Here is a 27,597-nt window from a genome sequence, read left to right as displayed (position 1 = left end):
TGCACTGTACTGTTGTTATTTTACATCTCACCTTACTAATTTGAAGACAGCAGCTTTCCATCTGTATGGGAGAATTTAGTCAATTCAGCTGGTAAGCCTGTGCAAACAAACTTTCCCTGAATGGCCAGTGGGCCAGTGAGGTGTTTTGTTTTTGTTTTTGTTTTGTTTTGTTTTGTTTTTTTTCAAGACAGGGTGTTTCTGTGTAGCCTTTCAGGCCTCTGCCTCCCTGAGTGCCAGGATTAAAGACGTGTGCCACCACACCTGGCTGAGAGGAACTGGTAAGAATCAACTACAGAGCTGGAGAGATGTCTTAGATGGTCTCACTCTTGAGAAGACCCAAGTTCAGTTCCCATCAGCACACATTATATTCATGCAGACAAAACTCCCAAATGATTAAAAAGAAAAAGTATTGAAAATTCGAGTACAAAGTGAAGTTTTTTTTTCCCCGTGGGTCTGAGATGACTTGTCTGGTTGGGTTTTGGTAATGAGCTAGCACATACACCAAAAGATATTAATGGGGTGTCATAAATTCATGGGTTTAGTCTTAAAAATGTAAGGCAGGGAACCAGCCTTTCTGCAGAGTAAGGTGGTGTCAAGAACATGGAAGCACTGAGTAAATTCTGGAAATTATGTATCTCAGGCCTTGTTTTCACTCATAAGTTATTCTATAAGGCATTTGTGCAACAACAAAATATGTGTGGGACATTGACAGTTGGGTAAAGTTGATGCAAGGTATTAGTTTTATTGGGAGGGGGTTGGAGCACTGGAGAAGGAGCCCAGAGCATTGTATGTGGTTGGCAAGAGCTGTAGACCAGAGTGCTCAGCCCAGTAACTAGATTGAAGTCCGCATATGTAAGTTATGAGTATTTCCTTCAGAAGGATGATGTTAGGCACGTTTTTAGAGATTACATACTTGGGAAACTAACAAAGTATCACAAATTAAAATTGTTAGCTCTTCAAACAGACCTCTAGAATGGACAATTAAGCCAACTAGCCTGGCAGAAGTAGGAAAATGAATACTCTAAAAAGCTAGCTCACTTGTTTTCTAGAGGCAGGTTCTGAAAGAAACACTCAGGATTACTGCTCTGTAGGACAAACCCACAAACTTAGTCATATTAATATCTCTTTACATGGTTCCATTTTCCAGGAAGTGATACAGCTCTTGTTTGTTTTTTTTTCCTTTTTGTAGCTCTGGAACTCACTGTGTAGACCAGGCTGTCCTCAAACTCAGATCACCTCCCTCTGGTACCATGTGTATGCTCATCTGTGATGGCAGCCTTTTAATCCCATCTTCCTAGTGTTTAAGTATTTTTGAACTGTAGGTTTAAGCGTCTCGACTCCAACATGGATGTTCCTCTGGTCCTGCGTGAGATACGTGCACTGCACCGTTCTCTGTTGACATGAGCCAACAAATTAGGTGGCAGTGGGTTTCCTGTGGGAGGCAGTTGGAGTATAGATGCCCACGGGTGCTGCGCATGACAGCAGAAACTAGTGTCCCTTGCCTATGACCTCAGCACTTGAGAGGATCAAGAGTTCAAGGCCATTTGAAGTACACAGACCTTTAAAATGCTTTCTAGGACTTCACAAAGCATAAAAAAGCTGACTGGGTACTCAGGAACCAGAGATTTGACTAAAGACTGAAGTTTCAGTTGTAGCTGTCCTGGGCCAGCAAGAAAATTTATCAGGCAAGACTCATGTCCTAGTTTCACACACACATTTGTATGCACACAGAATTTTTCTTTGGAGCCCTGGCTGTCCAGGAAGTCTTTCTAGACCAGCCTGGCCCTAAACTCAAGAGATTTACCTGCCTCTCCCTCCTGAGTGCTGGGATCATCGGTGTGCGCTGCCACCACCTGGCAGAAAAGCATATTTTTTATTAAGGGGGAAAAAAAAAAAGTGGGCATGGCAGCACACGTCTTTAATCCCAGCATTCAGGAGGCAAAAGCAGATGGATCTCTGATTTTGAGGGCAGCCTGGGCTACATGGAAAAATTCCATTTCAAAAGCCAAAAAAGTCAAGTATGTAATTTTTAGGAGTTAACAGTTGTCTCAATTCTTGATGTCTATTCTAAAAGATTTAAAATAGTAGTAATAAACCTAGAGAGCTAAAGTAGAATGGAGCTCAATGATAGAATGGTGTTTAGTTAAACACAGCTTTCTGTAACCTCAGCACTCAGCTTGGGTCAGGCAAAGCTGTGAGCCTTCAAATTCATGGGGCTGGGAATGCTGGAGTAGGGTGTGTGTTAGCTGTAAATCGTCTGTGCTTAGTAATAACATCCTGGGCTAGGGCTGGTGATGATGCATTTAATCCCAGCACACAGGAGGCAAAGGAAGGAGGCTCTCTGAGTTCTAGACCAGTCTTCTCTACAGAGAAAGTTCCAGGATTCCATGACAGCCAGGACTTTAGAGGCCCTGCCTTTTAAAAATAGAGCAAGGCGGTGGGCCCATGCCTTTAATCCCAGCAGTTGGGAGGCAGAGGCAGGCAGACCTTTTTGTTCGAGGCCAGACTGGTCTACAGAGTGAGTTTCAGGACAACCAGAGCTATGTGGAGAAGCCCTGTCTCAACAACAACAACAAAGACATCTTTACCAAATTCTTAGCAGGTGAAGACAAGCATAAAAGCCATCAGTGTAAACCTCTTCCAATTTTAGCATTATCTTTTAAGAGGATAGGAGTGCTCTATATTGTGCACTCCTTATTAGGACTTTCTTCAGACTCATTTACATTGGTGAATGAATTAAGAAAATACTGTGTTTTGTGGATTCCCCACTTCCCCACCATGAGAGTTCAGGTTGCTTCAATTCTGCAATCAAGAGCCAATACATAAAAATCAGGCACAGCCCTGCCTCGCCACTGAAGGACACTTCCGCCTGAAAGTCCTCACTGCTTTGGAAGAGACAATTTCTGGCATTTGTTGGGTTGTTTAAAAGCTATCCATCCTACCAGGTAAGAAAAGCTCATTTTTTTTTCTCATTAAACTAACTTGCTTTGTGTCAGCCGAAAGTGATTTTGAAGACACTCTGCTGAGCTTCACAGCTTTAGGAATATTTGCATATGAGGTTAAAATTTGCATTTCTGCGGGGAGTCAGGGGGATTATTGTCCATTTCCCTGGACTTTTTTTTTTTTTAAGATACTAAGATTCTGGATTTCCAGGGGCTGAAGAGATGGCTCGGTGATTAAGAGCACTTGTTCTTGTAGAGGACCCAGGTTCTGGTCCCATTATTCACATGGCTGCTCACAACCTTCCATAACTCCAGTTCCAGGGAATGTGGTGCCCTCTTCTGAACGTTGAGGGCATGCAAGTGGTACCAAAAAGCATACAAACAACAAAACACTCAAACATAAAAGTAAACCTTTAAATGTGGGTTTCTCTTGATTTATAAGTGTTCTTTATATTTTAAAGACCTTAACACTTTATATTTTAGTCATTAAAAATATAACATTTGCAGTAATACTTGTGTACTTATTTATTTTTGGTTTGGAAGCCAGGTTTCTCTGTGTAGCCCTAGATATCCTGGAATTCAGTCTGTAGGCCAGGCTGGCCTTGAACGCAGAGATTCACCTGCTTCTGCCTCTTGAGTGCTGGGATTAAAGACACATGTACCACCACCTGGCTTTGATTTTTTTTTTTTTTTTAAGGTAGACTATTGCTATGTAGCTCTGGCTGACCTGATGTTATGTAGGTCATGCTGACCTTGAATTTCTAAAAATCTTTTTGAGTCAGTCTCCCAAATGCTGGAGTTACAGCATATGCCACCATGCCCAACCTTTGAGCCAGGGCTCGTATGTGTGTCTCAGGATGGCCTCAAACTCAAGATCCCCCTGCCTCAGTATCTAAGTGCTAGGATTACAGGTATCCACCTCCCTCCCTACCCCACATTGTAATATTTTATATTCCCAAATAATTTTATTTTGTTTATTTGTGGTTCTGGGTTTCATTTGAGGGAGCAGGATTAGAGACAGGATTTCTCTGTGTAGCATTGGCTGTCCTAGAACTCGCTGTGTATACCAGGCTGGCCTTAGACTTAGAGAGATCTGCCTGCTTCTGCCTCCAAAGTGCTGGGATTAAAGGTGTGCACCACCACCACCTGGCCACCTAGCTGTTTTTCCATGTGGTTTTCTTTTTCTTTTCTTTTTTATTTTTTTTTCCTGTTTTTCTTTTTATGGGGCTCAGAGGGGTTTTTTTTGGGGGGGGTTACTGGTTTTGTTTTGTTTTGAGAAAGTCTTTTACAAAATACACAATCTAGCCTAGAATTCACACTTCTTCCTCAGTTTTTAAATTCTAAGATTACAAGCATATGCTGTCTCTTTAGTCTTCATTCCGTTTTAAATTTCACTACTTGTATGAAGTATAACAATAAAAACACTTGAGGAAGAAGCAGAGCCTACTTATTTGAGTGCCTCGAGTCTAGTACTCCATTTTTAGTAGCCTTTCCAGGTAACACCTATAAATGATACCCCACCCCTACCCCTGCCCCAGACAGGATCTCACCATGTAACTTTGGCTGTCCTGGACGACCTCTGTATGTAGTTCAGAAGGCTGGCCTCACAGAATTCACCTGTCTCTGCCTCAGGAGTGCAGGGATTAAAGGTATGTGCCATCACACCTGGCTACATATAGTATCTTTTATACCACTGAGAACCACAGTGGAGCTGTGGTGTATGTGGGTGTAGCTCTTTCTTCCATGTGCGAGGCCATTAGTTACATCCCACCCTCCTCACTGTAAGAAAAACTACTCAAGTCTGGCCTGGCCTTCTTGAAAAGATTCTCTCCCTCCCTCCCTTCCTCCCTTCTCTCTTCTTGCTTCCCGATCCCTCTCTCCCTCTCTTCTCTCTTCCCCCTTCCCTCTCCCTCCTTCTCTCTCCTCTCTTTCTCTCTGTTTTTAGATTTTTGAGACAGGTTTTCTACACAGTCCTGGTTATCCCGGAACTTGCTATGTAGACCAGGCTAGTCTTAAACTCACAGAGACCTACCTGCCTCTGTCTCCTGAGCTTTTTGGATTAAAGGTGTACACTACTATGCCCACCCTAAAATAATTTTTCTTTCTTTCTTTCTTTCTTTCTTTCTTTCTTTCTTTCTTTCTTTCTTTCTTTCTTTCTTTCTTTCTTAGATGGGGTCTCTCTGTGTAGCTTAGCTGTCCTAGAACTTGGCTCTTGTGGTAGGGTCTGATTAAATCCAACATAACTCAAATACCAGGTCAATACAGATGACAAAAATGTATTGCAATCAAGCTGTTACTGGTGGATTAGGGCCATGGAGCAGACTCTGGAATGAACAGCAACACTGAAGGGATTTTGTGTGGAATGTTTAAAGGATGAAACCATAAAGTAAGGGGGAGCAGGGTGGCCTGTAACATTGTCCAATCATATTTTGACATAAGCAGTTGAGCAAGGGAATGTTTACCAATTAGGACAGGAATAGGTCCCTGTGCCTGAGAATATGAACTTAGTTGACCCTGCCAGCAAGATGGAGAGGTTGTTCTTGAGATGTTCTTCAGACAACTGTCTCCTCACAACAGAAGCTGTTCAGCTATTGGGAAGTTCTCAGCTCCTCTAGGGCCTGGGAACTTGAACAACTTTGTTTTTCCCTATGATTAAACAGAGTATGAGAACAAAATGGTAGTACTTGGAATAAGTTTCTTTTGCTTGTTCCCAACAGTTCTGTAAAACAGGCTGGCCTGGATCTCATAGAGCTCCACTTGCTTCCGCCTCCCAAGTACTGGGATTAAAGGCATGTGCCATTGCTGCCGGCTTAAAATACTATTTTTAAAGACTCATTTATTTTAGTATTCTACATGTATGAGTGTTTTGCCTGCACATATATGAATCATATGCATACCTGGTACCCTTGGAGGTCAGAAGATGGGAATTAAATTCATTAAGCCTGGAGTTACAGGGGGTTATGAGCCACCATGTGGGTGCTGATAATTGAACTTGAGTCCTCTGTAATAGCAACAAGTGGCTATTGGCCACTGAGCCATCTCTCCAACCCTTGAGAGATGTGCCTCATATAGAACATCCCTTTGAAGTATATCCTCACTGAATGAGCCTTGGCCCCAAGCTCACTATAAAGCCTGAACTTGCTGGGAGTCCTGGATCTTCTGGCTGCAGTCTCCCAAGTTCTGGGTTACAAAGCATATCCCAGCCCCCTACATAAACTTAAGCTGTTTCTGAACTGTACCTTTCCCCCCATCAGGAAAGTAACCACAGTATACCAGCCTATCCAAATGGATGTTACTAGCAACCTCGCAGGAAGGGAGGAGGAGGCTGAGGAGGAGCCGGCTCGTTGTCGTCGTTGTCGTCGTTGTCGGTCACTCTCTGGATGCTGCTCGTGGCCCATGCTAGTCTTCATCATGGCAGCACTAGTTCTGACTCTAGGAGCCATTCTCATCTGGGACTCTTCCCACCCTCTGGCTTTCTCTATCGGAATATGCATGATAGTTGCAAGCCTTATTGTTCTTGCCTTCAGTCTTTTGCCAGATATGTCTAACAACAGTGAGAATTTGACACAAGGAGCAGAGGCAAGAAGGCGGGCAGAGAGCTCCTTAGTCGACTCGGAGACTTTGGTATTGTCCAGCAGCATACTGTAACTTCACACTGAACTTGTTATCCTGGGCCCCCTGAATTTTTAAATCTGAACATTAGAAAATTACAAATAAAAATTGTCTTTTAATAGCTTGTTTCCTAATAAAGAACAAAAAAGAATATGTAAAGGTAAGAGCATTTTGTCTCATTTTGTTCCTGTTTTCTGGGGCACAATAGATTTCCTCCAAGGAAGTAGTGTTCTTCTTTAGTTCATGTCATGCAGCCCATATCATTAGGAGCTGACTCCTTACTCTTTCATTCTCTTCCTACCACCACTGAAGGTCTAATTACCATTCATGGCATCCCCTGTTCCTCTAATTCCCCACCCTGAGACATGGTTTCTCTGTGTAGCCCCGGCTGTTCTGGACTCACTTTGTAGACCAGGTTAGGCTGGAACTCTCAGAGATCTGCCAGCCTCTGCCTGCTGAGTGCTGGGATTACAGGCATGTGCTATTGTGACCCACTACACCCACTCCTGAAACTGTAAGCATACACAAAGATGATTCATGATTCACTCAAGATCAGTACCTTTTATACACACATACAATCCTAGGCTGCCAAGATGGCCCAACCTGAGGTTGACACCTCCAGGAACTGTTATGCCAGGTTCATGGGACCCTCAGAGACCAACAGGAGACGACTCGATGCAATTGCAAGAGAGCTTTATTACAAGAGCGATCGAACTCAGGACCCAAGTCTCACTGACGTAGCAGTAGAGAAGTGGGACCCCAAGCTCTGAGTGAACAGGATTTTTAAAGGGAAAATCTGGGAGCAGGGGGTTTCCATGGCAGCAAGCAGGGGGGGCACAAGCCTTGGCGTTACAGAATTGGGTGAAGTTTAGCAGGGCAGGGTGACCTTTTATGAGGGACACAATCACAATGGCTAAGGCACATAATCACAATGGCTATTTTTCTAAACCATATCTGAAACATTGGGGAGAATTTTTCCACCCAATTCCCAACCGATTTCCATTGATTATTGCCAGGGAGTTTGTCTCTGTTTTCTATGAAGCATTTATTCTGTTATATTTCCTGGAGGCTGTTGCTAAGAGAGTTAACTTTGTTTTCTGCCAGGTGTACATTCTGTGTTATTTCCTGGTACCTGAATTCAGTTCCCAGTCAAGATCTTTATTTCAAAATGGAGTTATATTCAGACTATCTTAAACTCTTCAGAACCACATGGTGGGAGGAGAAAACCAGCTCCTGTTCTCTGCCCTCCACACTCATGGCAGTGCCATATCTGTGCACACACAGAAATACTGGGGGGGTGGGGGTTAATTTATCTTTAATTTTCTCATACCCTTTTTCCTGTATACTATTTTTCCTTATTGGGAACCCACTTCCATAAGTGTTATGTACTTTGAGATATAACTTATCTATGGGACCCCAGAATATTCCATACCCCACACTCTCTAAGAATTTGGCCTATTACCCCTTGTCTTTGTCTGTGCCCTCACTAGATCTGTTTCTGCTTTTATGGGGTCATCCAACCCCTCTGTTCTTCAACTTCACTTTCCCCTGGTACCACAGCCAAATCCTTCCCTCCCACTAACTCTTCTCCCCTTCTCTGTCCCACTGAAAGTCTTCCTCAGCCCCACTTCCACTTCATGTCTGTGTGTTCTGTGATCCACTGAGTTAATTATGGCCACTAGCATAAGTGCATCAATTTACCAGAGGCTACACTACTGAAGAAAACATCACTCCTCCACACAACTCCCCCAGCAACTGTAGCTCCTTATAAGACCCTTCCCCATCCATAATGTTATGCTTGTTAATGGACTATTTAAAAGGTTCCAAATAGATCATTACACAGAGGGTCACAGCTCAGCAACCTGGGGTCTATTTCACACTCACTTCAAAAGCGTGAGTTCCCACCTATCTGTGTGTCACCAAAGTGTGCAGATTTCCCACTGCCACAGTGTGCAGCTGCACTTAACTGGATGTGAGTAGCGAATCTAAAACTCAAGGTCCACACCACCTTACCTGTAGCACTAAGTTCATCTGACAGGGCAGTATGTAAATTCAGGAAGGAGTCTCTGTGCCCACAGCCATCACAGGGAGAACCCCATGTTTCCCACATTCTTCAGAGCTCTAAGAGTACCCAATTATCAGTCTTGGAAATAATGACTGAAAAATAAAATTAGGCTGGTTCTGAATAGTACATTCGGGTAATCCCAGCACTTGGGAGACTGAAGCAGAAGGATGAGCAATCCAAGGTTGTCCTTGGCTTTGCGGCAAATTTGAGACTAATTTGGCCTGTCTCAAAAGTAGGGGGCTGGAGAGATGGCTCAGCTGTTAGGAGCTCTCACTGGTCTTCCAGAAGACCTGAGTTCAGTCTCTAACACCATGTCAGATAAATCACAACCTACATGCCATCCAGTATTGCTTCCGGGATTGGGGTATGGAGGGAATGAAGAAAAGACAAACACGTAAAAACACAGGAAGGCTAGGATCAGGAGGTCTGGGCTCTCTGAGGAGGAAACGCCACACCCTGGAAACTCAGCATATTTATTATATAGTTAAACAGGGAGGCAGGGTTATTACATACAGCTGAACAAGGACACAAGTTTAGTTAATCTTGGAAGGACATGACTGTAGAGGAGCAGATGAAATCTATGGTGGACACTATCTGCACATACTATCAATATGAGCAAATGGAACAGAGGAAGGTTTTGTCACCCCTCTGAGCGTCCATTCACTCAAAAATTCTCACATTCAGAACTTCCTCCACTCCCCATAACAATTACCTGTAGCTCTGGCTTCAGGGGCTCTAATGAGCTCTTCAGGCCTCCATTGACACTCCCACACACATGCACATGCACAAATATAGACACATACATACAGGTAAATAAAAGTAAGTATTGTAGGGCCAAATAGGCAGCTCAACAGCTAAGAGTGATTACGGCTTTTCCAGAGGACCATCCATCCCTGTGGTGGGAGTTCACAATCACTTGTAAATCCAACGTCAGGGAATCAAGTGCTTTCTTCTGGCTCCTGTGGGCATCCATACTTACACATACATATAAAAAAAAGTCAGTATGGAGCCGGAGAGACAACTTAATGGTTAAGAACCCTTGCTGCTCTTGCAAGAGGTCCTAGGTACAATTCCCAGCATCCAGCATTTGATGGCTTACAACTGTTTGCAACTCCAGTTTCAGGGGATCTCACACCCTCTTCTAGCCTCCACAGACACTGCATGCACACATGATGTACTTACAAAAATAAATGCAAAATACTCATACACATAAAATAAAAATAGATGAATCTTTTTAAAAATCAATATGGGCTAGCAAGATGGCTCAGCAGGTGAAACCGAAAGCAATTGCCTCCCAAACCTGAGGTCCTGAATTTGAAACTCAGAAATGACTAGAAAGCTGCCTGGGCTCAGCGGTAGGGCACACTCCTAGCATGTGGGAGGTTTGAAGCTCAATTCCCAGAACAGAACAAGTGAAGAGGAAAAATCACCACAGTCTTACGGGCTAGCATTATCTGCGTTTGGGAGGCTGAGGCAGGGCTGCAAAGCTGAAGGCAAACTGAGGTGCACAGCTGGACTGTCTGCAAACACGTATCAGAAGTTTCCAGGGCTCCCAGAGACTGTACAAAAGCCCTCATTCCCCACCCCAAACACTTTTAATATTTTAATGTTGAAGCTGGTTAAGTTACTTATTTTCTTGAAGTTCCCTCTTTCCTATATTCTTTGAACTTTTACACATTTGATCTGCAATATTCCATTTGGGTTTTCTGCCTTCCAGAGCCTATCCCACCCTATATCTCTGTATGGTTTGTGGGTCTTATGTAGTCTAGTTTGGCCTAACATTCTGTGAAGCTAAAGACAATCTTGAACTCTTCATCTTCATGCCTCTACCTCCCATATGCTAGGATTACAGTCATATGCCAAATGTCTGCTTTTATGTGATGCTGGGAACTGAGCCCAGTGCTTCCTGCATACTACTCAAATTCCCAGCACCCATATGGGATGATTCACATGCACCCTTATTTCCAACTATGGGGGATCTGACACTTCCACCCTCCAATGGCACCTGCTTTTCACATGCACATACTATGACACCCCCTAATTAAAGAGATTTATCCCCTCTCTACTGCTTGTAAAATGTGTAATGTGTTATAATAACTCAGATTTCGCTTTATGAATTTTTTTTGTTTTTCAAGACAGGTTTTCTCTGTGTAGTCTGGCCTCACAGAGATCCATCTGCCTGTGCCTCCTGAGTGCTGGGATTTAAAAGTGTGTGCTACTTGGAACACTGTCCAAGAATGGAGTCATGTGAGAATACTGAGTGCTTGTGTGAACACTCCAAGAAGAGCCTTCTGACCTCAGTTTCTTCAAAACATGGAACTTTTTGGAATGTGTTTTCATGTTCCTCCTAGGTGTACTGGATAGGAGTGAGCACACCTGATTACTTATTGTTTGCTGCTCTCATTCAATTAAATGATTGTATGCCTCTAGGGAAAAACATGGTTTGCCACTTGCTTGACCTTGTGATTGATTGCAGTTTGAACTAATGAGGACTTTACATATAGTCCAGGAGGGCCTTAAACTTGTTATTCAGCTGGGGATGATCTTGAACTATTGTTCTTCCTGCCTTCACCATCTGAGTGCTGGTGTTTGCTTTGGTTTGGCTTTTTGCTTTGTTTTTTTCAAGACAGGGTTTCTCTGTGTAGTCCTGTCTGTCCTTTGTAGGCCTTTGTAGACCTTTGTAGAACTCCCTTTGACTGACTAGGTCAGCCTTGCACTCATGTAGAGCTGCCTTGTGTTACAGCTCAGATGGAAAGGTATCCTGGAAGCTGGGAGCCAAGGAATACTAGTAAGTCACACCACACAACAAACATCACACAAGAAAAGTGTTGGGAGGGATAACCCCAGGAGGGTGGCTGCCTTTGCTTTGGCAAGCAGCAGCAGAGAACTGAAAATGGGGTTTATACAGCTTTGTTGGGGGCAGAGCTTTCCAGGGTGGAGTTTCCCAGGGTGTGGCCTGGTGGGTTTTTAAGTCCAGAGTTTGGGCTTTTTACTCTGTAAGGTGGAGGCTGGGTCCAACCACTAGGGCAGTTAGTGTTCTGTGGGTTAAACCTGGCAGTTGGAGGTCCTCAGGTGAAGAACTTAGATACCTGCCTCTGCCTCCCTAGTGCTAAGACTAAAGGCAGCTAAGTGCTGGGTTTTAAGTATTTTCTTTTCTTCCCCTTTACTGAGGATTGAACACTAGGACTCTGTTGTCCTTCCTGTTCAGATGGAAAGGTATTCTGGGACTCAGGAGCCCAGGAAACACACAGCTCTGGGGTGGGACAGTGTCCCAGTGGAAGGGAATCCTGAGACATGGAGGCCCAGGAGCCACACAGCTCTGTGAGGAGGCCTCCTCAGCAGAGAAGTTGCAGCTCCCAGGGGATGGTATCCCCAGCTGACCTGAGAAACTCAGAAGCCTCAGCCCCATTCCTTTTTCACTTCTTTTTTTTTCCAACGAGAGAGTAATATCAGGTAGCAAATCTCTTAAAAGAGATTTATTGAAAGAACAACTCCAGGAAGAGGAGGGACAAATCCAGGAGTGGCTGTCTCTGCTCCTGGGAGAAGGCAACAGGGAACTGAGCAGACAGGTTTTATACAGGATTTCTAGGGCAGAGATTTCCAGGGTGAGGATGGGTGGGATTTCAAGTCCAGATGTTGGGGAAGCTCAAGGGTTGGTGGGTTTTTGTTTAAATATTGCACTAAAAATTATAATCTGAGATGGGTCCTATTGAGGGGCTAGAGATTACTTTTGTGACAGTTACAGAGTCTGGAAACGCTGTTATAGCATTAGAGAGGTCTGGGGAAGAAGGCCTGACTGCAGGAGCTCCTCAGGCAGGGGCCTGGCCACTTTTTTCCCTTGAGGGTTTACAAAGTTTACAATGGGAGTCCACAGAAGGGAGACCTTTCCCTACAGCTTGAGTCAGCATGAATAGCCAACATAGACTAGGGAGCAGATGCTTCCAGTGCGGACAACTTCTGCTGTGGCAGGCCACTGAGGTGGGAAAGAACAGATATTGCGCACAACTCCTGAGGTAGCATCTCATGATGTCAAGAAGCTGAGGAGGCATCACTGCCATGACAGGAGCTACCATTTTTTTTTTTTTTTTTACTTTAAGCTTTTTTTTTAAATTTTATTTTAATCACAGGTCATTCACTTGTATCCCAGCTGTAGCCCCCTCCCTCTTTCTGTCCTAATCCCACCCTCCCTCATCTTCTCCCTGGCTCCTTCCAAGTCCACTGATAGGGAAGATCCACCTCCCCTCCCATCTGACCCCGGCTTATCAGGTATCTTCAGGACTGGCTGCAATGACCTTATCTGTGGCCTAGCAAGGCTGCTCCTTCCTGGGGGGGGGGGGGGGAGGGAGCAAGGAGGAGATCAGTGAGCCAGTCATTGAGTTCATGTCAGAAATAATCCTTGTCCCCCTTACTAGGGAACCCAGGAACTACCATTTTGACTGTTCCTGTGCTGTCCTGCTTTAATAGCTCTTGTAGTGCTACTCAGAAACTACAACCACCTCCACAAAAACCAACGATACTAATACCATGAATTACTGGCAGCTGGGCCTGGTGGCATACTCCCAGCTACTCAGAAGGTTCATGTAAGAGCATCAAAGTTCAAGGCCTGCCTGGACCACAAAGTGATATATATCACAGCCCAAGGCTGGGTGGTGGTGGCACACATTTAATTCCAGCATTTGAGAGGCAGAGGCAGGCATATCTCTTTGAGTTGGAGGCCAGTCTGGTCTACATAGTTCTAGGACAGTCAGAGCTACTTATTATTAAAAAAAAAAAAAGCAAAAAGTCTGAGCAACTTAGTGAGACCCTCTCTCAAAATAAAACTTGTCCGGTACTGGAGAAAGGCTCAGTGGTTAAGAGCACTTGCTGTTCTTCCTGAGGACTGGAGCGCTGTTCCAGCACCCATGTCAGGATTCTCACAACCTCTAAATCCAGCTCCAGGGAAAAGTCATCCACCTTTGGCCTACTCAAGCACCCATACATGTATGCATGCATGTTAGTGTTACAGCTCTGGGGGAAAGGTATCCAGGCAAGCCAGGAGCCGAGGAATACCACAGTCACACTGCACAACAAACCTCACACAAGAGGTTTGTGGAAAAGACACAAGAGGTGGTGCTCTCTGCTCAGGTGAGAAAGAGCAAAGAGCTGAGCAGGAGGCAGGCTTTATATAGGGTTTCAGGGGAGGGGGAGGGTCTGGAATTTTCCAGGGTGGTCTGACCTTGGGGTAAGCTCAGGGTTGGTGGGATTTAAACTCAGGAATTGGTGGAATTTTGTGGCCTGATCTTGGGCTTTTTTTTTTTTTCCTGTAGAGTGCAGCTTGGCTGCTTGTGTCTCCATAACCTGGAAAAGGCAACTAAACTCATTAGTCTGCAGGACATTCCTGGCCACTCTCGATCCTCAAGGGACTTATATATCTATACATGCACACATGTACATTAGTAAAATGTTAAAAATTGCTGCAAAGAAAAATGAAAAAATGTGGCTACCAATGATTTGTAGCACAGGCCTTTATTTCTAGAATGTGGAAGGGAGAGGCAGGCAGATCTTTGTGAATTGGAGATCAGCCTGGTCTATATAGCAAGTTCCAGGCCAGCTAGGCCTATATAATAGACTCTTCATCAATAAATAAAAATTCCACCCTGCCGGGTGGTGGTACATACCTTTGATCCCAGCACTTGGAAGGCAGAGGCAGATGGATCTCTGAGTTTGAGGCCAGCCTGGTCTAGAGGTAGTTTCAGGACAGCCAAGGCTACCCTGTCTTGAAAACAAAACAAAAATTCCATCTTTTGTATCTGGGAAGTCTTAGGGAAGGGAAAAAATGATCAAAATAGATAAGAAATTTAAAAATAAGGAAAAAAATGTAATAATAATAAAATAAGGTAGCTGAACATGAGCCTAGGAGTAAGTTACTGAGATGCATTTCTTCCTGGTCTCTGCTTTTGTTCTTGAGTTCCTGCTTTGACTTCCTTTGGGAAGGACTGTAACGTGTAGGCTGAAGTAAATAAACCCTTTCCTTCCCTAAAAAATGTGAAAAAATGTAGAGGAATTTTAATCCAGCAACATGGCTACTCGGATCACATCCAAAACCTTCTAGGTCTATGTGATCCAGCTGAAATGCAGACATACTCTGGATTACAGAATGATCTGGCTGAAATGGAATACAGACACACCATTAATACACACCTTTATTCTCAAACAATGAAAGCTAGTTTATGGAAGGAAGCAGCCATATTTGAAAGTGATGTCTAATTAAAGGGCAAAGTGAAAAATCAGAAAAAGATCTGACAGAATGAGTCAGAGACAGGATACACCCAACTCTCATGAGAACAGGAAAGAGGCTACTTAAGAGCATCTTGAAAAACCAAAAAAAAAAAAAACAAAAAACAAAAACCACATTAAGTTGAAGGATGTTTAAGATGGCATAGAGGAGCTTGTTTCTTCTGGGATGTTGGCTGAGTATGAAGGTCAGCTGGGTGCTTTCTCTGCCTGAGTTAGCAGGCTTTCACCCCAGCCTCTGGCTCCCGAGTCCATATAGATAAAATTGAACATTTGTGATTTTGTTAACAGATTCTGTTTCTTATATATCGACTAATGGTTGGCTTGTGTTTAGTTACAGGTATAGACTGATGTTCAGGCATTCAGCATGTGGACAATTTATGTTGTTTTGAGACAGGGTCTACTCTATGGCCTTGGATGAAACTCTCTACATAGACCAGGCTGGCCTGAAACTAACAGAGATCATAATATTGACAGTATGTTTCCCAGGCCTGTGTAAGGTACCAGAGGATAGAAAACAGAGTAAGGGTGAGTATGGTGATGCACTTTTAATGCCAGCACTTGAGAGGCAGAGACATAAAACAGTTCCTCAGGAAATGCACCTATTTGGTGCAGCACCCAGAAAAGAAATAAAACTTTCATACACTATTTTTTTAAAAAGATTTATTATGTATAGTGTTTTGCCTGCATGTACACCTGCAGGCCAGAAGGGGGCACCAGATCTCATTTATAAATAGTTGTAAGCCACCATGTGGTTGCTGGGAATTGAACTCAGGACTTTCAAACAGCCAGCAAGTGCGCCTAACCTCTGAACCATCCATCTCTCCAGCCCATTTCTTTCACTGTTATAGAATGCAGAGAAAGCAGAAACTCTTAGGTCACATAGTATTTTCCTAGGCTAGAAAAGGTCCATTCTTGCTCAGCCCTCTTTTTACTTTACTACCTACAGTACATATGATGGGTTCCCAAATCTATCTACCCTCTATCCCCAGGAAGCTGTGATTGTTGCTATTTCACTGGAAAGTCACTGGGAATCTCCATGCATGATCCAGGACCACCCTGGATTGTCCACCTGGTTCAAGTGCAATCACCAGGGTGCTCATGAGGGAAAGCAGAAGAATCAGAGGAGGTGTGGGGATGCGACCTTGGTCAAAGAGATGCAGAAGGGGAAATGCTGCTGGAGATGGAGGAAGGGTAAAGCTTAGTAGTGCAAGGCCTCTGGGAGCTAAAAAGGCAAGGGCTCTTTAGTAGAGTTTCCACAAGAAACAAGCCTTGTCAGCATCCAGACTTCAGCCAAGTAAGATACCTACCTATTGCAGATTCTGGTCCTCTAGAACTCTTAAGTTTAGGTTGTTTTAAAGGCAACAAAAATAGTCCTTTGTTACAGTAACAACAGGAAATTCATAAAATCTCAAGTTTCGCTTTGAACTGGCACAATACTGCCAACTTCCTGGGTTTTACAGTAGCACTCTGGGCCCCATCAGGTTCTTCTGGTTTAAGGTTTTTCCTCTGTCCCTGTGGTCCTGTACCTGGCTATCTCTTGCTTCATAGGCAAAGACCTGGAACTCCTGATCTCCCTGCCCACTCCATGCTGCTATTACAGGGTGTGCCATCACACCCAATTTGGTGCTGGAAATCAACCCAAGAGTGTGTATGTTAGGCAAAGACTTTGCCAACTAAGCTACATCCTCAGCCCCTTTCACTTTTCTTTCCTTCTAATTCGAGAGTTTCTTTGTGTAGCCTCGGCTGTCCTGTAGACCATCTGTAGACCATCTGTCCTGTAGAGATCTGCCTGGGATTACAAGCTTTCACCACTATACCCAGCTCCCCTTTTCACGTTTCTGCTTGTCATATACACATACACAAGAACATGGAGAAACTTCCTCAAGCTGTAAATTAGAGCTTGGAATTTCCATCATTCCAAATTTCATGTAGTGGCTCGCCCTCTTTGAGCATTCTCTTTTCTTTTTTGGTTTTTCGAGACAGGGTTTCTCTGTCCTTGGCTATCCTGGACTTGATTTGTAGAGCAGGCTGGCCTCGAATTCACAGAGCTTGCCTCTGCCTCCTGAAAGCTGGCATGCCCCACCATTCTCTTCGAGCTCTCTACAAACAACTCCCTCCTCCACTTTTAGAGTTCTTTACAAATACACAAAGCCCCCACTTTGGTCTTCCCAGTCCCTCAGCTACTCAACTTCAGGATCCCTTGGATCACTCTCCAGCTTGAAGACACTCTTCCTGCTATCCCCTGTCTGAAAGCACTCTTTTTAATGGATATCACATCTCCGAAGTCTTCCCTTTAAAGCAGACTCTCATACTCCCTGCTCTGTATTTTTTTTTTTTTTTTTTTTTTTTTTTTGGTCTCTCAGGCTTGTGGATCAACACTCCCACTCTGCATCTGTGGTCGCGGAAGGTCACCAGTCTTCCACAATGCTGAAACACAGGTGAATGCAGCGACATTTAAGTTGAGACCTAAAAGCCAGGGAGAATCAGAATGACTATGAAGCCAGCGTTAGCTCCGAGATCCATGCCTACCATTCATTTGTAAGACCAGCGCATCTTTTCAAGATGATAAAAATAGTGATTGCGCGTAGAGCAGAACTCACGGTATAGGGAATGATGAGAATAGTTTCCGGAGAGAGTGATACCCTGGCGGCCGAATGAGTTTAGGTCACCTCCCTGTTCCACGCGGTCCCTATGCCTGCCATTCATTTGACACGGCCGAATGGCTGTTTTCAGGGTGATGCCAACGGTGACCGGGCGCAGAGTAGGACGCACGGGCTAAGTTACTTCGGGGAACAGATTCCGGGCAAAGTGATACCCCGGTGCTAGGGAAGCTAGGTCGCCTCTCAGTCTTGCTCAGGTCCCCAACCAGCGTGGGATACGCGGCAGACGCTGGGTTCACCGGCCTGCGGCAGCTCACCCCCTTCCGCGTAGCCGCTCCGGCTTCCGCCTATCGCGGTGGCTTCCGCAGCCCCGAGGCCCCGACGTGGCGCCTCCATCCCGGGCCTGACGCTGGCAGAGCAGCCAATGGCGGCGTTTGCGGGGCGGCGCGCGAGGCCTCCCGCCGCCAGGGGGCGCCGCCCCGAGCGTCGCGGGCCGCCAGCTGCCGCGGGTCGTCCAGGGAAGCAGCGAGACTGAGCGCTAGAGCGGTGAACGCAGAGCCCTCGGTTCCCTCCGCGCCCCGCGCCGCCGGCGTCCCGGCTGCAGCCCCGCAGGTGAGGACGGGGGGTGCGCGGGCGCCGCGGTGAGGGTGGCGCTTTCCCGGCCGCGCGCGCCGCCGCCGCCTCGTGTTAACGCGCGGCCGTTAACGGACTCCAGGCGGGGGAGGGGCGCGGACCCCGGAAGCCGGCTGCCCGGAATCCTCGGGGGTCGTAAGCCGGGCACGCGCGGCGGCGCCTGCCACCCGGATAGCCTGGCTGACATCCGCGCACTCGGTTTTGGTGGTTCAGCATTTCGTTTCTCCCGGTGCGGGTGGGCGCGGGGATCCGTGTTAATAAGTGTCTCTGTTTGGGGGCGCGCACGATGCCTGCTGAGTGCGCGCTCGCCGGTGTCGGGTTCGCCCCTGCGGGTGTTTCGCGCGGCCCACCCCGCGTAGGGGTAGCGACTGGTTTCCGGTGCTCGGCGGGAGTTCGGAGACCGTACGGGGGTTCTCGGTTTTTCTTCCCCACCCTTAAAGAATGGAGACCTGTCAGTTCCCATTAGCGGGAATTTCCGGTTAAGGGGTGGTCAGCGCAGGGGTGTGGTCAGGCTGGAAGGTCCTGGCTGGGCCCACGGGGTGTTGCCTGCGCCCTGATAGGGTGAATTTATTCCGGGACTGGGCGTCTTCGAGACCCTAGTTGTTAAGGGGTCAGAGAGGGTTCACAGTGTTGAGTATTTAAGACCGAGGGCGGCTGGTGAAACTAGACCTGCGCTGTCCACCAAGGTGGCCACTGGTCACGTGGGGCCGTCGAGCGCTCGAATGTGGCAAGACTTGAGGTACACGTCTGGCTTCAATTTTATTTCTTTTCTTTCTTTTTTTATTTTTTTTCGAGACAGGGTTTCTCTTTGTAGCCTTGGCTGACCTGGGACTCGCTCTGTAGACCAGGCTGGACTCGAGCTCAGAGATCCGCGCTGCCGAATGCTGGGAATTAAAGGCGTGCGCCACCCTCACCCAGCTCTGGTTTCAGTTTTAAAGTCTAATTTGAAAGATTTAGTTTGGGATAAAAAAAAAAAAAAGAACGAAAAGATCTCTCTGGTAAACTCTTACGCTTGAATCAGTGTGTGTTTAGCAAGAGGTGGTTGCGGTGATACCTGTTGTGGCCACGTTAGATTAAAAACAATCTGGTTTTCTCTTTACTGTTTTAGTATGGCCACTTGGTAATTTAAAATGGCACTTACGGTTGGCATCCTGCTTCGATTGGACAACGCTCAACTGGAGCGTTGGAATGGGGAGGGGCTGGAAGCCCCTGCCATCTGCTCTTTTTCTGCTCTTCTGGAAGTGGCTTCTTTTCCAGGAGGTTCTTAAGGAATCGAAGGTTCTTTTCACCCTCAGTTGCTTGTGTAGTGGGATTGGGGGTGGGGTCATGAACAGTTTTCTCTGTCCGTTTTCTGCTGTTGGACTAGCAAGGTGAGCTGCAATTGGGAATCACATTGAGCTGTTGAGGCTGAATATTGTCAATATTTGGAGAGGGGTATTGTGCAAAGAGCAGGTTGATTTAGTGTCCTCCCGATGAACTGGGACAACTGCTTTGTGTTCTTGGGACTTTTGGCTGGGAGTTATATTCAGAACTACACCTCTTCCATTGTCATTTCCAGATCTGTTAGTAACAGTATTCATTTGTCAGACATGAGGCCTTTAGTTGTTAAGATTGACTGATTATTGAAACCTGCTGATTTGAGCATGTTAAATCCATTTATAAGTGGAGAGGTTGGTTGATAGGCAGTCAACTTTGGAAATAGTTTGAATTGCTAGTTAAGAGAAATCAAAAACATTGTCTACTCTCTTGTTACATATAGTTTAGAATGGGTTTTCTAGACAATACCACGTGAGGAAACTTTTATCTAATACCTTTGTGTGTTTTGTCTCAGCAAACCCACATTTTTCTCCATGATCTTCAAGTGAAATGCGTATACATCTTGGGGTGTCAGCTGGGTGCCTAGGCCTGCACCTGTAGACTTAGCCACTTGTCATAGTGAAGTGAGAGGAGGCCTTTGAGCCCAGGAGTTTCAGAAGAGCCTAGGTGACAGAGTGAGGTCTCATCTCAAACAGCAAACAACAGAACTATTCCAACAAACTTCTGAGGTGTTTACAAATGAAGTAAAAGTTGTTCGAGCTTTCTCTACACACATACACACCCACCCACACTTTTTTAGTTTTATTTTATTTTTTTAAGTACTGTCCACTATGTGAGCTGGGCATTAAAATAGGGTCATCAGGCCCAACAGTAATTACTTAACCAGCCATCTTGTCACCCTCTCATTGCTTTCTAAGTAATTTCATTGATGTTAAAAAAATGAGGTTACTTAACCTTACCAGGTTTTGCCATAATAAGAAATCTGCAAATTTGCTATTTAATTCTACAAGTTTAGCGATGTGTTGTCTAGTTAATTTCATAACATTATGAAAGTATATGAACCATGGGATGGGGGTATTGAGGGGCCGCTGTGATGTTGCTCAGACATGTCTGTTGACAAGGCAAGAAATCTCAGCCCTTGAGCTGGAAGGGCCTCCTGAGGATCCGAGTAACAACTGTGGTGACTTAGGCAAATTAGCTTAATGAAATCTCTTCTGTTGAATAATCCCATGTTTGTATGTAAAATACAGGGTTCCTCATCAGTTGCCATGTCTGGCTGGAGGCTGTTTCCCTTTACAGAATCTGGAATGTCTTGTTCTTGTGGGTGGGGGGAGGGAAGGGAGGAATTAGCCCAAATAAGGGGTTACCTTTCTGGTGCTGTTTGGTGTAGCCTCCTCTAGTTTTCAGGAAAGGGAGCTCTCTCAGAAAGAGAGAAACTGTCTCAGGGAAGGGAGAAGCTGTTACAGAAAAGAGATGCCTTTTCAGGGAAGGGAGAAGCTGTTTCAGGAAGGGAGAAGCTGTTTAGCAGGGTTTGTCTACCTGGATTGCAGCAGGCAGGGTGTGGCATTTGCCCTCTTGCCCCCAGCTGGATAAGTGAAGAATTAGCTTGTGTACACTGTGGCAAGAGAAGGTCCACTGTAACATTACTTGAACCACTTGGTTTTGTTTTGTTTTGTTTTGTTTTTTTTCAAGACAGGGTTTCTTGTCTAGCCCTGACTATCCTGGAACTCACTCTGTAGACTAGGCTAGCCTCAAACTCACAGCAATTTGCCTGCCTTTGCCTCCCAAGTACTGGGATTAAAGGTGTGCATCACCACCCTCTGTCTTGGTTGTTGTTTTAAATTTGGCTTATGGGAAGGCTTAAGTCTGAGGAGAGAATTACAATTAAAATTTTTAACTGAAACTAGGGATACTTGGGCAGTGAGATGGCTCAGTGGATAAAGGTGCTTGCTGTGCAAACCTGAAGACTTGAGTTCAATCCCCAGAACCCACATAAAGGTGGAAGGAGAGAACTGACACCATAAAGTTGTTATCTGACTTACATGTGTGTGCTGTGGAACAGAGGCTCACATACATGTCACATCCCCTTGGGATACTTTTTTTAAAGCAAAAATATAATAATAATGGACCACTTTTTCATGTACCCTTTAAAATATTTTTTATGTTTTGACAATTTCATACACATGTATCTTTTATCTTTTTTAAAAAATAATTTATTTTATGTGCATTGGCTTGAGGGTGTCAGACCACTTGGAACTGCTTATGGACAGTTGTGAACTGCCTTGTGAGTGCTGGGAGTTGAACCAGGTCCCTTGGAAGAGCAGACAGTGCTCTTAACCACTGAGCCATCTCTCCACCCCTATATCTTGTATCATGATCATATCCACATCCAAAATATTTTGCCAGATTCATAATGATAGTTGAACCAGGGCCACCTGATAGTCCATCTGTGTCTGTAAAGAAGGTTGCTTTACATTACTATTTGTATCTGAATATGTTTGGCCAACCATAGTCCATGGAGCAGTTTTCTTGGGAGTGCTTTTTGGCCCCTCAGGTTGACCAAAGATGCTTTAAACCATTCCCTTTGAGTATGTCTCTGTGTGTACATGTGTGCATAGCATGTTTATTCCATTCCTCTTGAGTGACCGTCCAGTGCCCTTCTGTGTCTGAGCCCAGGCCACCTGAGGCAGGTTCTGGTCCTCCTCCAGGAGCCTGGGGCACTTGAAGAATAGTGAGCTGCACAGGAGTCAGGCTGGCTTTGAAAGCTAGCTCTGTGGTCTGGGGCCAGTCCTGTGTCCAGGGCTCCTTCTTTGTGTTCCCTCACAGCACTGAGAGCAGATGACTTACTTCCGGTAGAGCACTTGGCACAGCTGTGTCCAGAGAGGGTGTCAGCTGCTGCTTCTGTCTCAGTATGGACAGTAACATCTCACCTTTCTGAATCTGCTCATGGAAGCTGGTTTCTCCCCATGCTGTGAAAGGTGAAAGGTCGTGAATTTCACTATACTGGGCTTGTACTAGACTGAAGGACAATGCCTTTCACCTAAGGGACACTGACTGAACAGGAGATTAGAATGGGGATCCAGGGCGATTTTTCTCCTCCTCACATAACTTCCTTCCAGGCAAATAACAAATTTTAAGACAGTTGGTCTCTGAAAGAGATCAGAGTATCCAGCTTGTTAGAGTTAACAAAACTAATACCTACTTTAACTGAGTTTCCTGATTGAAAGTGTATGGCTAACAGCCCTCCCTCAATTTCTTCTTAATCGAGGAGAAGTGTTGGTGTAGGAAGTGCATTGTCATACTCCCTTATGGTTTTAGGTTCGTGGCTGTCTATATCTGTTTCTTAATCTAGTGCTTTAATCCCCATCTTGCTCTTCCAGGTGGTTAGAGGTAGAGTCCCACCATAGCTGGTGTGTGTTGCACCAGTCATTTCCTGTTTGGACCCTCCTTTCTTCTGTTGCTTTATTTGTTTGCTTGCTTCCTCAATTGCTTGTTTATAGACAAGGGTTTCTTCTGCAGCCCAGACTAGCCTGGAGCTCTCCATCCTCCTCCTGTCTCCTAGGTGCTCGGACTAAGATGTGAACCACATGTCCAGCTCATTCTTTGTGAACAGTTTGTTTGTGAACAGTTCTACAGAGTTCCACCTCATTTCTGGACTTTTCATGAAGCATTCTTTCACTTGGCTACTTCGTTCATTCTTCCATCCAACTACTTAGTGACCTAGTTCTATATGCTGTTCATATAGTCAATACCAAGAGACAGGTCCTGTTTAAGTGAGTAATAGAGGTTAAGGTGGGCATTGTTGCAATTTAAGGTGATAAGGGAAGGTTCCAAGACTTCAGGATGAAAAGTAGCCAGCTCTGTGGGAGACTGAAGTGTAGATTGTGGGCCGAGAGAACAGCTAGCACAGTGCCTTTGAGTAGAATATGCTACTAGCACAGTGCCTTTGAGTAGAATGTGCTCCAGCCAGTCATACAACACACAGAAATCCTATGTGGCCTGGAGGAGGAGTGGTGTGCAGGGAATGGGAAAGTAGGCTCCTTTAGTCTTAGCAAGGAAGCAAAGTTTCTTTTAAAAGTACCTTAGAAAGGCACTGATGAACTTCACCCGGAAGAAGGGGTAATGAAGTTGTTGGGTAAGTTTTGTTTGTTTTGATTTTTTGAGATGTGATCTTTTTTTAAAGCCCAGACTGACCTTGAACTCCTGATAATCTTGTCCTCGGAATAGCTAGGACAACAGAAGTGTGTCACCACTCCCAACTCCTAAATTGTGTTATTACAAGAACCTTCCTCTTAGCTTCCTGTGGGAAGTGGATGGGAGGAGGTCTTAGAGGCTTGGGGTTCTCTGCATGTGTTCTCATGATCTGATGGTGTCTTTGGTGGGTGTTCAGAGTTGCTAGAATGTAGGATTGTGAATGAAAGAACAGTGTACGCTGAGTTTCTGGGTGGGGTCTGGCTAGGTTTGGGAAGAAAACTTGGTGGGTAATTACCTCTGCAGTTAAGAGCCCTTGCTATTCTTGGAGAGGACCCAGCTTTGGTTCCCAGCTTTCACATGGTAGCTCACAATTGTCTGTAACTCCAGTTCTAGAGGATCCATGTGGGTGTTGGGAATTGAACCCAGGTCCTCTGGCAGAGAAATCAGTGCTCTTCACTGCAGAGCCATCTCCATAGCCCTGTTACCCTGTTTTTTTACTAGGCTAGACTGGCTAGCCAGCAGGCCCCAGGGATCATCCTCTGTCTGCCTTACCAGCACTGGCATTACAGCTACTCATTCCTGGACCTGACATTAATGTGGGTACTGGGAGTCAAACTCAGGTCCCCATGTTTGCAAGGCAAGTACTTTTCTTTTTTTTTTTTTTATTTTACATGTTTTGTGTGTATGCCTATCTGTGCACCATGTGTATGTAGTACCTGCAGAGGCCACAAGAAGGCATTGGATGCTCTAGATTTGAAGGTACAGGTGGTTGTAAACTGGCTGCTTGGGTACTGTGAATAAAACCAGGGTTATTTGGAAAAGCAGCCATTGCTCTTAACTTTTGAGCCATTACTCCAGTCCTTAGATCATCAGAGTTTGTTTGTTTGTTTGTTTGTTTAATAATAAATACTTGAAGAAAACATTTAAAAATTATTTTGTAATTTCAGAATGACTGTATTTTTGAGTATGTCAGACTCTGGTACTTGCTTCAAAAGCACATGCACTAAAATTATAATAATGCCAAGATTAGCATGGCCTCTGCATAGATGACACACAAATTTATTACTCCAGAAGACACAACGGAAAGTATTGATGATTTCAGATACTGAGAAATAAAATTCTCCCTGTGGAAAGTCCGAGCGAGGACAAAGTAAAAAAAAAAAAAAAAAACTGACATAAAATTGGGAGACATTCTGACGGTATCATAATGTGTATCTTAGGTGTTTTGTCTCAATCAAGAGTTTCTGTAGTAGTGAGGCTCAGCTGGGAAATGTTTCGTGGAGGAGGCGCAGGCAGTGGAAGTGTGGAAGGTCCCGAGCTCTCAGCATGTTCTATACTGCTTTTCCCCTCCCTGGTTGATAAAGGTGAACACTCAGTTCCCTAGTGGAGTGCTGGCACAGGAGCTCTTCTGATTGGTGATGGGCAGTGGTACAGCCATGCCCTTTATTCTACCTAGATGAGAGATGCTGACACATTTATGCAATGCTCTGTGTTTCTGGTGAACTTGCAAGGTTGTTACCAGCAGGATGTGTGTTCCAGGGCTTTGGGTACATTGTGGTACAAGCTAATCCTGGAGCATTGTGTATGGTATGTGTGGGTAGATACTGAATGCCGTGAGATTTGGTGCATAGTGCAAAAGGCCAAGTGTACAACATGTTAATAGCCTTAGTGTGAACCAAAAAAACCCATGTACAAAATAGTTTTTAATTTAAAGATAATTATAGACTCAAGGAAATTACAAAGGGAGTATTTAGAGTCCCATGAACCTTTTACCCTTCTCTCTCTGGTGACAAACACATTACAAGTAAGAAAAGCGATAGACTGTTGCCCATTCATACTGTGCTGGCTTTCTGTTAGCACTCTTGTGGTTGTGTATATGCACATGCATGTGTTATTCTATGCTGTTTTGTCTAGAGGTTCTAATTCGTAGCACCTAAATTGAGACAAATTTTGTTGTTGCTATTTTGTTTTGTTTCTTTGAGACAGGGTCTCACATAGCCCAAGTTAACCAGAATGCACTATATAGCTAAGAATGGCCTGAAACACTTTCTACTTCTCTGAATGTTTGGAGTATAAGTGTGTGCCACCAGGTCTGGTGTAGATAAAGGGTTTTTTATAGGGTATCTTAGGCAGGATCCACAAGAGACTGGAAACAGTGATTGCTTGGTTGCTTCTGGGGAAGACAAATGAGGTGAGTCAATGTGACAGTATTGTTGGGAAGGAGATATTCCTTTTTACTATGATAGTGCCTTATAAACAATTCAAGACATCTCTGTGACACTTATGTGGAACTGTCAAGGCCAGAGAGCCATCTGCAACTCCCAGAGATGGATGGGGTATGGTCAGTAGTCGAGGTCTAGCTGGGTGTCATTGACATCTGGAGGTCTTCTAGGGAAGAGAGTACAGATGAAGCCCAGGGTGCTTGCCCAAGGGAAGGACAGGTGAAGATAGAGCTTCAGGCTGTGAAGGTACAGTGGCCAGTGAGGTAGGGCTTAGGAAAGGCCATGAGGGAAGGTGAGGAAGAAGTAAAAAAGTGAGCAAAAGTAGCATAGCTTTTGCTCTGTGTGAGCAAGTGACTGTCGCTTTTTTTTAAACGTTTTTTTTTTAAACGTTTCGCCTACTTACCTGCAGGGAAGATACCATGATCAAGATGGTGGTTTTCCCAGTTGATGGTCATTGTTGCATTTGGGCTGTGTTGACTCCTGAGATTTTCCAAATTCGGGAAATACAACTTCGTAATTTGTGGTGATGGGGGATTGTATTTGTGTTCTTCCTGTAAAGAAAAAAATATTTTCAGCTTGACAAAGTAGTGCACACCTTTAATCTCAGCCCTTGAGAAACAGAGGCAGGTGGATCTTAGTGAATTCAAGGCCAGTCTGTTCTACAGAGTGAATTCAGGACAGTCAGGGCTACACAGAGAAACCTTGTCTCAAAATAGGATGAAAAGAAAAAGAAAAACAAAACAAAACAAAAAAAAAAAAAAAAAAAGAAGAAGGAAAGAAGGAGAAGAGGAAAAGGAAAAACCCATAAAAACATTCTCTTTAAAGTTAAGGTCAAGTACCTGGAGAGGTGTTGCATGTCTGTAATCCCAGCCCTCGGGGGAGGCAGAGGCAGGCACTCTCTGTAAATTCAAGGCCAGCCTGGTCTACAAAACTAGTCCAGGACAGCCCAGGCTAAGCAGACCTGTCTCAAAAAAACAAAAACAAACAAACAAACAAAAAATGGAGGTGGGAGGTAGGGTTATTTTCCAAGTAAAGTTATAGCTATAGCTATTTATTTATTTATTTTTAAGGATTTTATTTATTTATTTACTTTATGCATATTAGTGCTGTAAGAGTGCAGTAGAGGGTGTAGATGGTTGTGAGCCACCATGTGGTTGCTGGGAATTGAACTCAGGACCTCTGGAAGAGCAGACAGTGCTCTTAACCACTGAGCCATTTCTCCAGCCCATAGTTATTTATTTATTTTGGTTTTTCTTTTTGGATTTTTGAGACGGTTTTGTGTGTGTGTGTGGCCTTCACTGTTCTAGATCTAGCTTTGTAGACCAGGCTGGCCTCGAACTGAACTCACGGAGATCCTCCTCCTTCTGCCTCCTGAGTGGGGATTGAAGGTGTGTGCCACTGCCAGCTAAAGATTTTATTTTTATTTATTCATTTGTTTTATTTTTTGTGTGTGTGTATCTGTATATGTGTATGCCACTTGTGTTCAAGTACTCTAAGAGGCCAGAAGAGAGCATTGGATCCTCTGTAGCTATTGTTCCAGGAGGTTGTGGGTCATTGGATATGGGTGCAGGTGACTGAACTCAGGTCCTCTGCAGGAGCAGTGTACACTTACTCTTAAGGGCTTTAACCACAGAGCCATCTATCTAGCTCCTCCCCTTCTCCTCTTCCTCTAACACTTCCCTCCGCCCTCACAGTGCTTGGTGATTGATTCCTGGGTCTTGAGCTTCCTAGGCATG

General features: G+C 44.8%; 1 protein-coding gene and 1 non-coding gene across 6 annotated transcripts in view; both read left to right on the top strand.

Annotated features, from left to right (window-relative positions):
- The first annotated feature begins 17,975 nt into the window (after positions 1-17,975).
- The window catches only part of Zc3h7a (zinc finger CCCH-type containing 7A), a 40,131-nt gene continuing 30,509 nt past the window's right edge, over positions 17,976-27,597 (top strand). For 2 of the 5 annotated variants that reach the window (XM_021654089.2, XM_021654087.2), the window contains exon 1: positions 17,976-18,107. The gene's annotated coding sequence lies outside the window, so the exon portion shown is untranslated. Of the gene's footprint in view, positions 18,108-18,312; positions 18,333-18,603; positions 18,868-24,142; positions 24,277-27,597 lie in introns of those variants that run through there. The other 3 variants (XM_060364185.1, XM_021654088.2, XM_060364184.1) reach the window with 3 other exon arrangements.
- On the top strand, positions 26,257-26,416 carry LOC132646597 (U1 spliceosomal RNA). Its single transcript, XR_009584860.1, has one exon. It is a non-coding gene; the product is annotated as a U1 spliceosomal RNA (small nuclear RNA).

This window comes from Meriones unguiculatus, chromosome 11, assembly GCF_030254825.1.
Source record: "Meriones unguiculatus strain TT.TT164.6M chromosome 11, Bangor_MerUng_6.1, whole genome shotgun sequence".
Classification (NCBI taxonomy): domain Eukaryota; kingdom Metazoa; phylum Chordata; class Mammalia; order Rodentia; family Muridae; genus Meriones; species Meriones unguiculatus.
The sequence above is the reverse complement of the archived record's forward strand: the minus strand, read 5'-3'. Positions and strand labels throughout refer to the sequence as shown.